We start from the raw sequence: 13317 nt of genomic DNA, 5'->3' as shown, positions 1-13317 counted from the left end.
GAACTGAGCATCTCAGTGGACACAATTGTATCCATATGTTCCAATCCTTCAGTGTGAGATATGTCTTGGTTTCTGCATGAGCACTTCCTGAAGGGAAATACATATCCTTGCAAGAATCAGAAACACATTTATGGATTTGGATGTGACAGATATGTACGGGTAAGAGGCAAGTTAGATATCTGACGCGTTAGAAGCAGCTAGGGCAAATGTTTCCATATGACCTTAGGTAACCTCACAACCTATATTGCTGTTTTCTGCCTACCTTCCAAATAGTATGTCTTCCAATGGTAAATATTTAATAGCTACTTTTGCATTATGTATACAGACTACTGACTAAATTTGGTTACAGTCTTGCACAGTTTATGTCACCGATTTTAATAGGACACCAATGTGCAATGGTGAGCCAGACTGGAGCATCTGGGATGGCCCTGATCCAGGTAAATTGTGTGTGCTCTGATGACATCCCTTCTGCATCCAAAATTGATGCATTGGTTTGGAAAAATATCACAAACTAGATGTAAATTAAGATGCACATTTGCATCTCTATAAACTCTGTATGCTGAAGCCTGTTTCCATACACTGGTCTGCCTTCCTGGATCACGGAATTGTATCTAAAACTGAGGTTCAACAGTTATTGGCATATATTTTGGATGGCACAGTATATAGTCTAATTCAGTAATTCCCAAACTTTTCAGCCTAGGGACCCACTTTTACAAACAACATCGATTGTGACCCACTAGACAAAAAAAGAGATATAGAAAGAAATAATTTATAAAAAAATTTATTAATAAATAAAATAATAATTGGGGTCCTGTGCTCCTGAGACTGCTAGAGAGTTTACATATAGTATGTGTGTAGACATTTGCTAGACTCTCCCTATTAATACAGTTCAAGGACTGTTCCCCCAAACCTTTACAGTCATTCCAGGATACCCAGAACTGACGTGGATAGCAAGATGTGAAGTTAGGGACTTCCAGGTCAGACAAAAGGCTGAAACTGGGTTCACATATGATTTATGGCACCCCAGTTACAAGAGAAAATTGGAAAATGTGACATTTTAATTTGGGGGTATGACGATTACCTCATACCAGCTAATGATTTTCTTCTGCAAACTGGGCAAGTGTATTTGTAAAGTCTTTTTTTAAAAAAATATTTCAAAAACGTATCCACAGTATGGGAAACCATAGTATGACCCATACTATGTGACCCACAGTATGGGAAACACTGGTCTAATTACGAGGAAACTGGTCCTGATATTTTTCCTTGTATGTGCAGGATTTTGGACATTCTGAACATTTTTGTATTTGGGGAGCAAGAGATAATGGCATAATCAACACTAAACATCCAAAATATGCCTTGCATGGCATGTAGGAATTAAACAGGGTAACAATATTGTGAAATTAATATTTAAAACTAACATGTTTTCCCCAAATTATTAAACTACTATAGTTGGCAGACAAACTCTACAGATCTAGGTTGCTTGTTCAAGCTTCAACTTCAGAGGCCTCCATCTTCTGTAAGGTGCTGCCAGAGGATAAACCAGGCCCTCTAGCAGTAAGGCCTAGGCACCTTACTCTCTACACAAGAACTACATGAACAGCTCTCAGGAAGAGAAAACTTGTCTTTGTCGTGCTACAGACCCACACAGATGATGGTTAAACAGGGATACTGAAGTTCATCAGTCCAGTTAGAAGTGAACCCAGTAATTTTGGGAACCAATAAGCCTGACTGTTGCCTGACTGTTCTTTGAGCAATTTGTCTATCTGAGCAGGGACAATCAGATGAGGGGTACCAGCAGGGCCACTTAGTTTGGACCCAGTTCTCAAGCTGAAAGGGGACTTCCAATTTAAAGTTGTTTTTGAATCTCTGCTGAGCCAAAAAGTGACACTACACTCTCATTTTTAAAATATTTATTATGGCTGGGGCCCTCAAAAGCTGCAAGTGGCCTAGGCTTCTCTGGACCTCTCAGAAGGCCTGTGCGCAGCCACACTGTCTTTGACTTTGGCCTGGCCACATATCAGCTGGCCCCCCAATGGTCTCTGCTTGGTAATCTGTTTGAACTTGGCTGAGGCCTGAGACCTCCCTTATTGCCCCGTCTCATTGGGAGTCAAAAGAGTTGTGGAAGGGTCAATTTTCCAACCTTCCCTTTCAATGGAACAAATAAGTGGGAAATAATGATCTGATGTGTATCAATTATGGTAATACACAACTAGGAAGTGGTTGTTATTCCAGAGCAGGGGTGCCCAAACCCCAGCCCTGGGGCCACCTGCGGCCCTCAAGGACTCCCAATCCAGCCTGCGGGGAACCCCTAGTCTCCAATGAGTCTCTGGCCCTCTGGAGACTTGCTGGAGCCCATGCTGGCCTGATGCAACTGCTCTCCGCGTGAAGGCGACTGTTTGACATCTTGCGAGAGCTGTGGGAAGGTTTTCCTCCACTGCTTGCTGTTTCATGTCTGTGATGCAGCAGCGGCAGCGAAGGAAAGGCCGGCCTTGCTTTGTGCAAGGCCTTTTACCTTGAGCTATTGCAAGTATTCATTCATATAAGTTCCATCTCTAATATATTCATGTATGTAAATTTATTCAAATTTGAAATGTAAATTAATTCTATTTTCCCCAGCCCCTGACACAGTGTCAGAGAGATGATGTGGCCCTCCTGCCAAAACGTTTGGACACCCCTGTCCCAGAGTAATAGAGCATGCAACAGTGTGTTCCTATAGATATAATATAGGCAGAGGCATCACTAGGGTTTGTTTCTCCTGGTGCTAGAGCTCATTGCGTTACTCTGATGATGAACATCCTCCTGTATCAGATCATACAGAATAAATTATAATATCATATGCACAGCCTAAATGCAGTGGCATCACAAGAGTTGATGTAATCTTTATTTATTTATTTATTATAGTGCAGGTTGCCGCAAAAAAATCAGTCACCAACAAAAAAACCAATGGCCAACTTAGGGTGCAATCCTAACCAAATTTCCAGCCTTGGCATAGCTGTGCCAATGGGGCATGTGCTGCATCATGCAGTTGGGGGGCAGTCATGGAGGCCTCCTCAAGGTAAAGCAATGTTTGTTCCCTTACCTCAGAGTTGTATTGCCCTTATGTCAGTGCTGGAAAGTTGGTTAGGATTGCAGCCTTAATGACATGCACACTACTGAATAAGAGTTCTAGGAAATGAACTGGGAATACATGGAAATGAGAGCTGACTCATACTTACTAACACCTTATTGGTTTCCTGCAGTGTCATAACACCTCATTGACTCTTGGAACAATCTCATTAGTCAGTTTTGAGTTAAAGAAATCCACTTTTTGTACCATAAGGCAGTTGTGTTTTCTTTTTCTGGTCAATTGGCCATAACCTTTGATAGAATACAGATAATTCATTATGCTTTGTTTAATTACATTCTGAATGAAATTACCTTTCCAATGATTATATAACATGATGGTATTATTCATAAATAACCCCCAAGGGGTTACACAGTGCAGTCCGCACCCCTTAGTGAAGCCACTGAATGTAGAGCTTCTTAAACGCCATTTTTAATCACCTTTTAGAAATTCTCTGGCTGTTGAGAAACTGTTTGGCCAGTCTTACCATACCCATTTGATGAATACACACAACACTCTCCTAATAAATGTAAACACAGACCACCCATATTGAAAGCGCATGTCTTCCTCTGCTTCTCCCCCTCACCAAGAACACAAACACACATATAAACAACCACACATTAGCACTGTGACCCAGAGATACATGCAGAGCAGTCTCCCCTCCAAATTATATACTGTTAATACAAATTCATAGCCTTTGAAACACAGCAGCCATCCAAATACATATCCATCTCCGTTGTGTCCTGTATTTTTGAAAAATACATATTATCACACAGAGAGAGAGAGAGAGAGAGAGAGAGAGAGAGAGAGAGAGAGAGAGAGAGAGAGAGAGTTTATCAGCAAAAAAGTTCACAAAGCAGTTTACATAACAACATAAGTTACTGGTTCCCAAACTTTTGAGCACCAGAACCCACTTTTTAAAATTACACACTATTGGGACCCACCTAACTTTACAGACTTAAAAAAAAAGTTTCACCTTACTAGCTTCCTCTGTTTTTACCCTTTCTACTATGGTTAGGGCCCTCCTAATACACCATCTGGAGTATTTGTTGAGGCCGCATTCATCAGATTGGGACTATTCTGGTGGCCTCATGTTCCCCTTCGCATGACTTTTGATAGGAGCTGAGGCATGTTTGCCTAAACACAAATAAATGTGCATGTGCTGCTCCATTTCAGTTTCTGTAGGGCTCAATGCATTTTTCTTGTCAGCTTGGAGGAGGGAACTTCCTTCTCAAGTGTTTTTTGGGGCAGTGTTCATCAGATCAGGACCATTCTGGTAGCACTGCATTTGTCTCCGCCTGCCCTTCAAAGTGGACTGAGGCATGTCCACCTACTCAGAAATAAACAGGACGGGGGAGGGTGGGTAGAGGGCAGTCCTGGAGGCAGGCGGGCAACGAGTGGGAGGTGGGGCTGCCCCCCCCCCGTTCCTGAGCAGTGCAGAGTGGCTTCAAACTACTCCGCTCTCCTTGGACTTATGCCATCTCCGGAGGTAGCACAAGTCCGAGGAGACCCATTGGGGATGCAGTGGCTTACCCAGGGGGTAAGGGGAAGAGTTTCCCCTTACTCTGGTGAGCCGATTCTGGCACCTGTCTCATGCTGGATACAGCACAGGCCTCTTGGTCTAGGATTGTGCTGTACAGAGGCTTTGGGGCAAGAAACACAGCCAGATGACAACCTTAAATGGTGCTCTCCATGCATTGTTCAAACATCAGGGACAACAAAGTAGACATTTTTGGCTGCTGTTCCTCTCTTTTCCATTCTTACTTTCTTCCTCAGATGGTGCCAGGGCCTGGGACCTGAAGGAGCACCACCACATCCAACTCTTAGCCAAAGGAAGAAACAATTGGGAAACTAGATGACTTGGGAAAGGAAATCTCTTACAGGCCAAAGTGGGTCATGTGGTACTTCCTGATCCAAGTAAAGCTTCAACGTTTTTGCAGCGGGTGTGTGGAGATGACTATGACTTCTTTTCACAAGAAGCACATACCCACCCTCTGGATAGGAGTGGTGTCTCAAAACCCAAACCAGGATATCTTGTTATTTGGTCAAGGGTTGTTCTCCCTCCTGCCCTTGCTGGGTCCCTGCCAATGTCTGCACTGGGCTGCCAGGTTGTGCCCGCCCTCTACAGTACAGGAGAGTGTACTGCAAGTATACTGGAAGCTCACATGACCAATAGAGATTTGTTGTTGGCAACCTTCAGTCTCGAAAGACTATGGTATCGCGCTCTGAAAGGTGGTTTTGGAACATCGTCTAGTGTGGCTGAAAAGGCCAATTCGGGAGTGACAATCCCTTCCACACTGGGAGCAAGTGCAGTCTGTCCCTGGTCTGTCTCCCTGGCTATGGGCCTTCCTTCTTTGCCTCTTAGCCTCAGACTGTTGGCCAAGTGTCTCTTCAAACTGGGAAAGGCCATGCTGCACAGCCTGCCTCCAAGCAGGCCGCTCAGAGGCCAGGGTTTCCCACTTGTTTCCCACAGTCCACTCCTAAGGCCTTCAGATCCCTCTTGCAGATGTCCTTGTATCGCAGCTGTGGTCTACCTGTAGGGCGCTTTCCTTGCACGAGTTCTAGAGGAGATCCTTTGGGATCCGGCCATCATCCATTCTTCAAAGAACTTGGCTTCTTTCAATATAGTATGATTATTAAATATTACCCACTTTTGAGGCAAAAGTTTACATCGTTGAACCTATGAATGGACCTAAAGATACATATTCATATGTAGAATACACATAAGCATACTTCTTGACCACCAAATCTTCTACCCTCACAGTCATAAACTCCATCATACACTCCACTATAACTTCCCAGATAGAATACATGCAAAAACTCTGGGTTCTTACCCCTGTGCACATTACCATTGTCCTGCAATTATGTGCTGAGGCACTTGGAATTCTATCTTCCTTTAAAAATAATGCAAAACAAAAAAAACCCTTGCCTTCACAATTGCTGAAGTACATTTGAAAAATGTGATGGCACCATCTCAGATTATGAATACTGTAATGCAAAGTAGGGGTTGGGAAATGTATCCTTCATGCCATAGTTTGGCATCTGCCACATTAATGTAAGTGACATGCAGATTATGTTAATTCTGCATCATTATTGTGTGCAAATGTCAAACCCTTCTGTGCTGTGCTCTTTAGTGCTGACACACACCACTGTGTTTCCCTCCACACACTCCCCTATAGAGGCAGACTTAACCCCAAGATGGCTGCATCTCATGACATGGTGATGGATTTTGACAAAGGTCTGCACCCCCAGCCCCTACAGTAAAATCAGTACATCAGAACAGCAATTTCTGTGCTCTAGGGGAAAAAAAATTCCACAAAACCAGCAATCAAAGGGTTACACTAGCTCCCAGTCTGTCCACATCTCCCCCCACCCTGCATTCTTGGCAGGAGGGGCTGAGATGATGCAAAAGTCTTTGATACCAGCTGCCAGGCTTGTGGCCTGTCCTAACTCAATAGTCACTTGTGTAACTATTAGCCCTTCACATCCCACACATGCTTGTTTCCAAGCTGGGGACAGTGGTGAATAAATTGTAGAACTGGGTATCCCTGCAGTTGGTGTGAATTTCTGATGGCCTGCAAAGACAGATTGCAGAATGGCTAGGGGGGGGAAGGGGGAAGGGAGGCTTGACCATGACTTTCAGAGGGGACTTTAAAACAGTTCCTCTGAGTCCAATTCCCTCTTCTGATTGGATCCACTGATCTTTTCAGTGGCAAAGAGACAGGAACTGGCAGGCGAGATGACTAACAGCCCAATCCTGTGCACGTCTACTCAGAAGTAAGTCCCATTAGTGCCAATGGGGCTTACTCCCAGGAAATTGTGGATAGGATTGGGCTGTCAAGCTACAATCATATACACACTTTCCTGGGAATAAGTCCCGTTGTAGTCACTGGCACTTACTTCTCTGTAGATATGCTTAGGATTGGGTTGTGATCAAGCCCAGTGACTCCTTTTGTGCTTTTCCTACCCAACACAATTCCCAGACTCTATAGGGCTACTGCCTGGTCAAGTGGTCTGGGAGCTGTTCACTTGTGCAACCCACAGTTTGGAAAGTATAGGGGAGAAGCAGGGAAATCCTGCTATCATCTGCAAAACTTTTCCCGCTGACCTCTCCGCATGCATTTAGATCCTCAGGGTGTCCACCTGAAGACATGCCACTTTTTCAATACGTGGAGTGACAACTACAGTCTTTTTGACTGAGGAGAGGAATCTAATGGGCAAAGATGTGCATTTTCAGTGCAGGATGTTTGTTTGTATTTGTAATTAATGTTCATGTGACATGCAAGAGCAGATTAAAATGGGGAAAAAAGAAGAAGCAACCAAAGCTGTGCAGTTGGTAGTAGTAGTTACTTTGTCATTGTGCTACAGCACAACAAAATTGATGCACCTTTGAGATACAAGCATAGATAACTATATACAACAATCACATCAGTCACACTCCACACACTCACCCACACATTCTATATAACATGCATCATAATATAAAAACAATATTAACAAGACCATATTGCCCAGGAACATGATAACAACTATATCGCCTCTTTGGTAGGCGGTAGTAAGACTGCCTCTGTGCAGTTGGTCTTGCAGGATTTTTGGAATTGCAATGTTTTGAAAGAGCTCCCATTTTGGTGTATGGGGCATTGAAGTGCTGGAATAACATGGGATGGCAGCCCATTAAAATGAGCCACATTTGGCAATTCTATCTGTAACCCAGAGCAAAGAAAGCTCCGTTATGTACCAATTTTGTGGTATTGCAAAGACCCCTTTATTCTCCTCTGAGTTATTCCCATCTACAAGCCTACACATAAATGCACTTTTGGCAGATAATCTAAGCCTTTCAATTGGCAGCCTGATTAGTCTTTTTTGTGCTATTTTTTCCTTGGTTTATTCTGAGTCATATCCTTACATAGACAGTTTGAGATTCCAGAAGGTACAACACAGGCACCGCGTCCCAGGCTGTGAACAAGATTATATCCAGGTTTTGAAACCATGGTTTTGGAGCTTAGGTTCTGTTCCTAGAATAATGTTTATGCACAGATGCAAGCTCAAGAATCTTACAGTTAAATGAGCTAAGATTCTATATATTTCAGTGGAACAAGCCCAGCTAATTGCTGAATTGCACTCCACATGCAGCTCATCAACTCCAAGATTTTCAAGTAAGGCCCACAAATGCCCTCCCCTTTGGTGAGAAACTGAGGGGATGGGGCAGAAGACAGTGGAGTGCTTTCATCCAATTCCCTTTCCCCATCTTTCATCCAGTCTTTAATTTGTATCTGAACCTAGTTTCAGGAAGCCAGTGTGACATAAAAGAACCCATAGTCTCCCATTCCTATGTACACTGTAGATCAGGGTTTCTCAGACTGTGGGTTGGGACTCACTAGGTGGGTTGTGCACCATTTTCATGTGGGTCTCCATTCATTTCAATATTTTTAATATATTAGACTTGATGCTACCATAGTATGTGACTGTATTTGGGGAAATGTGGTACATCTGTACTTTAAACAGGCTACTTACTATGTATATGCTTTTAACAATGATAGTAAATGGGACTTACTCCTGGGTAAGTGTGGGTAGGATTGCAGCCTAGGATTGTTAAAAATTTCCTGCTTGATTTTGTCACTTCTGGTCATGACATCACTTCTGGTGAGTCCTGACAGATTCTCATTCTAAAAAGTGAGTCCTGGTGCTAAACGTTTCAGAACCATTGCTGTAGATGACTTGGGAGAGGAGTTCTATCTCTCATGCAGTGCGAGTTGGAGGTTGTTCCAACCTTCCCAAGAACCCAGTACACACAACATAAGAACATCCTGCTCCTTAACTCCTTTCTGTTGTTCGTGGAAGCACAGTGTTCTCACTCTGTGCTGGGAAGGTCAGAGCAACACAAAAAGGGGGAAGGAAAAATGATGGCTCAAAGGAGGCCTTCACAGGCACTTGCCCACGTTATCAAGGTTACAGCTTAGTATAGGGGTGCCCAAACCCTGGCACTGGGGCCACTTGCAGCCCTTGAGGATCCCAAGGTGGCCCTCAGGGAGCCCCCAGTCTCCAATGAGCCTCTGCTCTCCAGAGACTTTCTGGAGCCCATACTGGCCTGATGCAACTGTTCTCAGTGTGAGGGTGACTGTTTCACCTCTCACGTGAGCTGTGAGATGAGGGCTCCCTCCACTGCTTGCTGTTTCACATCTGTGATGCAATAGCGGCAGCAAAGGAAAGGCCGACCTTGCTTTGTGCAAGGCCTTTTATAGGCCTTGAGCTATTGCAAGAACTTCATTCATTCATATAAGTTCATCTTTAATATATTCATTTATGTAAATTTATTCAAATTTTAAATGTAAATTAATTCTTTTCCCCCCTGGCTCCCAACACAGTGTCAGAGAGATGATGTGGTGCTCCTGCCAAAAATTTTGGACACCCCTGGCTTAGTGGTCGAGCACAAGTATTGTATGCTGAAGGCCCCAGCTTCAATTCCTGGGGGCTGGAAAAGTCCTCAGTCTGTAACCCTGAAGAGCTCCTGTCAGTCAGTGCAGACAATACAGGGCTGGATGGAGCAATGATCTGGCTCAGTATAAGGCAACTTCCTATGATTGTACCCCCAATTTAGAGGAATTACTTGGCAAGGTTTTAGAATTGGGAGTTTTACCTCAGACCAGTCCAGGGTTGCCAGGCACCCAAGGCCACATTCACTTGGGTTCCAATCTGATGTATGTTCACACAGGAGTAAGTTCCACTGACTATAATAGTACTTATTCCTGAGTAAACATGTAGAGCAGTGTTTCTTAAACTGTGGGTCGGGACCCACTAGGAGGGTTGCAAACCAATTTCAAGTGGGTTCCTATTCATGTCAAAATCTTATTTTTAATACATTAGACTTGATGCTATGATATGTGGCTGCATTTGGGGAAATGTCATGTCTGTACTTTTAACAGGCTACTATAAGTATGCTTTTAACAATGATAGTAAATGGCACTTTCTCCTGGGTAAGTGTGGGTAGGATTGCAGCCTAGGATTGTTAAAAATTTCCTGCTTGATTTTGTCACTTCTGGTCATGACATCACTTCTGGTGGGTCCTGACAGGTTCTCATTCTGAAAAGCGGGTCCTGGTGCTACAAGCCTGAGAACCACTGATGTACAGAATTGCACTGACAATCAATTTTTAAGTAATGTCCAGCACAATCCTATGTTTCTCTTCTTCAAAGTTCCATTGAGTTCAATGGAACTTACTCCCAGGTAAGCATGTACAGGACTGTAACTTTTATCTTCTCAGTGGAAGAGAATGAGAACAGGCATACACACAAGGTTACCAGTTCAGCCCATTCCTTCCAAGGATGCCTCTGTTGGGGCACAGGATGGCTAATTTTCAACCATGGACATGGCCATTTTATACAGAGATAAGAAAAAACTACAGGCATATGTCAAGGAGATTCTGCTAATGTAGGCTGTTCATACATAGGGCACAGGCATGTGTGGAGACCTCCAATGTCAGTCAAGGGGGGCAAAGCATTACAGTGGTATGGAAGGGTGTAAAGGAGCTCCAGTTTACATTGCAAAACTAGCCAACCCATGAGACCTATGTCAAATGGCTGCTTCAAGCACTGGGCTGGGGAGGTGGTAAACTGGCTGGGGTGCCTTGCATCTTGCTGTCTCCTCCAACTTGCTGCCCATGTATCAATTTCACCAGCACTCTGATTCTCTTCTTCATACTGACAGAGAGCTGCAAGGTATCTAGAGGGCCACTGTGAGATACCAGAAGTTGGACTAGATGGGCCCTTGGCCTGATCCAGCAGGGCTCTCCTTATGTAATGGAACAGAAGTGGCTCACCTCATTCTCCAGCACTGCTGCTGCAAGCAAGCAATTGAGATAGCAGCGTTGGGAGAGAAAGCAAGAGTATGGCACGATCCTGTTCTGATTGCTTCCCTTCCAGAACAATCAAAAGACTTTCACTCCACTGTGCTGCCTCCTGTTGACTCACCTGATGGCTTCTTCAAAACTGTCTGGGCAGATGTGCTGGGAGCAGGATTGTCTCTTCTGCTCCAAGTATTGCCCACTTGCTTTGAATAAGCAATTGTATGGGCAAGGAGGAAGAGGCAGTGGCAACAGCAATGGGGAAGGTCCAGGCACACGCACATTGATGCACATACACAACTAATATAAAAAGGGGGGGAATTTGGGCACTTCTTCAGACACCAGTTCAGCTTGGGCTGGGCCTGTCACATTGCGCTCCTGCAATTCACATGGCAGTTTCCAGTCAAGAGGAAGGACTGTACATAACCAGTCTTATCTCTGGAGCAACTTCTGGTCAGGTATGTTTAGCACTTTTTGGGAAAGACCACTTGTGTGGTTAAAAGCCCCTAATTTCCCCCCATTTTGGACTTCAGAGTCTTCTGCAATGCCTCAGCATCATAAAGGGGTTGCTAAGAGCCCGTGATTCAAGCGTACCAGTGCTAGGTGTTGCAAACATGCCATAAGGCATGCCTGTGACACCTTCTGCTGAGTCAGTGCTGGCGCTGACCTAGCACCAGTTGGCGCTGAGCCCAGCTCCAGCTGCATGCTGCCTGGAGCAAGGGAAGAGCTCTGGGTGGTGGTAAGGTTTGTCAGGGGGTGGGGGAAGCATTCCAGGGTGGGGGGAGGAAGTGGGGTGGGAGGGGAGTGGGACCAGTAGAGCTCTGCTCCGCTGGATCCAGAACTCCATGTAAGACATTTTGGCCCAACACAGAGTCTCTCAACTCTGTGCTGGCCAAATAGTCAACAGACTTGAAAAGCCCCATTGTGATGCTTGGGGCTTTCCTTGGGGGAAGGGGACAAAAGTCCCTTCCCCCAAGGAGACCTCTGGTGGCTGCCGCTGTGCTATTTGTATCGAACGAGTATCATAAGTAGAGAGATACAAAGCTGTCTCAATCCAAACGGGATCACATAATTCAGAATTGTCTAGGCATGTAGAAAGTAGTTTGGGATTTTCTGGTAGATTTGGGGGGAGGGATCTGCTTTCATTAGCCTTCTGAAATAAAGCTTGTTTGGGGGAAAGTCAGTGTGACAAGGCTGTGAGCTCAGTTCTGGAAATGAAAACAGTATACACTCAGAGGCACTTTATTTTTTACTTCCAAGGGTATCCTGCCCACCCCTGGCACAAAATTCTAATAATAAAAAAAATCCCAGTCTTACAATCTGTCCATCCCTGGCCTAGGGGTCTTGCATCTGGTTCTTGCCCGCCCCCACCTGGAGAAGCCACAGATTGGACTGTGGACTTTCTTTATGCAATGTAGGCAACCTTCAGTCTCGAAAGACAGGAACTATGTGACCCTCCTCTGACCTGGAAACATGGTTACGTGAACAAGGTTTCCAGATTTTTCCTTGTGCTGCAGACGTTCCCCCCATGCCTTTTAATAGCTACATGGCAAGCAGACTTTTGTGAGGTGAAGCCTGCTGCTCCCCCTCGCTGCATCTTCCTGACAACCCGGTGAATAGCTGCATAAGCAGTAGTCATTTAAAGACACAAGAGGGCTTTCAGGGGAAAAAAGATGGCCAACTTCCATGTGACTGGTACAGAAGGAAAGCACTTATTTCCTCAATTCCCAATACAGAAGCATCCTGCACTGCATTGCCTTTGTTCATGGGGCTCAGTGCAGAACAGGCGCCTGGACAACACAGGAATGGTCTTCATCCAGCTGGGGAAAAACCCTAGTCATGTTATATAGCACTGGGGTTTAGGGGATCTGACCTTTACAACTATTCTTTTGCTGCTACCAGCTATGTAATAGGAAGGAGAATCTTCTGTTTCTTGCCTTGCTTTTTACTTGTACTTTTAGATCCTTCATGGCTTCCTTTGCGCTCAATCCACAGGGGCATACAGGGATGTACTTTTTGCTGTTTTTCTGTCATGCACAGTAGCTGTCTGACACCCAGTTTCCTGATTCTGCTGTCCATTCCCATGGACCCACAGCCCGATATCATGTGCCCCGGGCGATCTCATCTCAGGAGTGCAGATCTGCAGTGTGGGGCGTTAACCTCCTGGGAGGAATGCTTGTGCGCTCAGGTTCACATTCCAAACCCCACCAGGCCTACATTCCCCACGCCTGTAGTTTTGCAGACGAAGGGCACAATCCTGTCCAGTTTTCCAGGCAGCACTGATGCAGCTGTACCAACTGGATGCGCCCAGCACCCTTTGGTGAGGATGCAGCCCCAGAGGCCTCCTTAATGCAAGGGAACACTGGTGCTTGTG

The sequence above is a fragment of the Tiliqua scincoides genome, chromosome 2 (assembly GCF_035046505.1).
Source record: "Tiliqua scincoides isolate rTilSci1 chromosome 2, rTilSci1.hap2, whole genome shotgun sequence".
Classification (NCBI taxonomy): Eukaryota; Metazoa; Chordata; class Lepidosauria; order Squamata; family Scincidae; genus Tiliqua; species Tiliqua scincoides.
Note: the sequence above shows the minus strand (reverse complement) of the source record.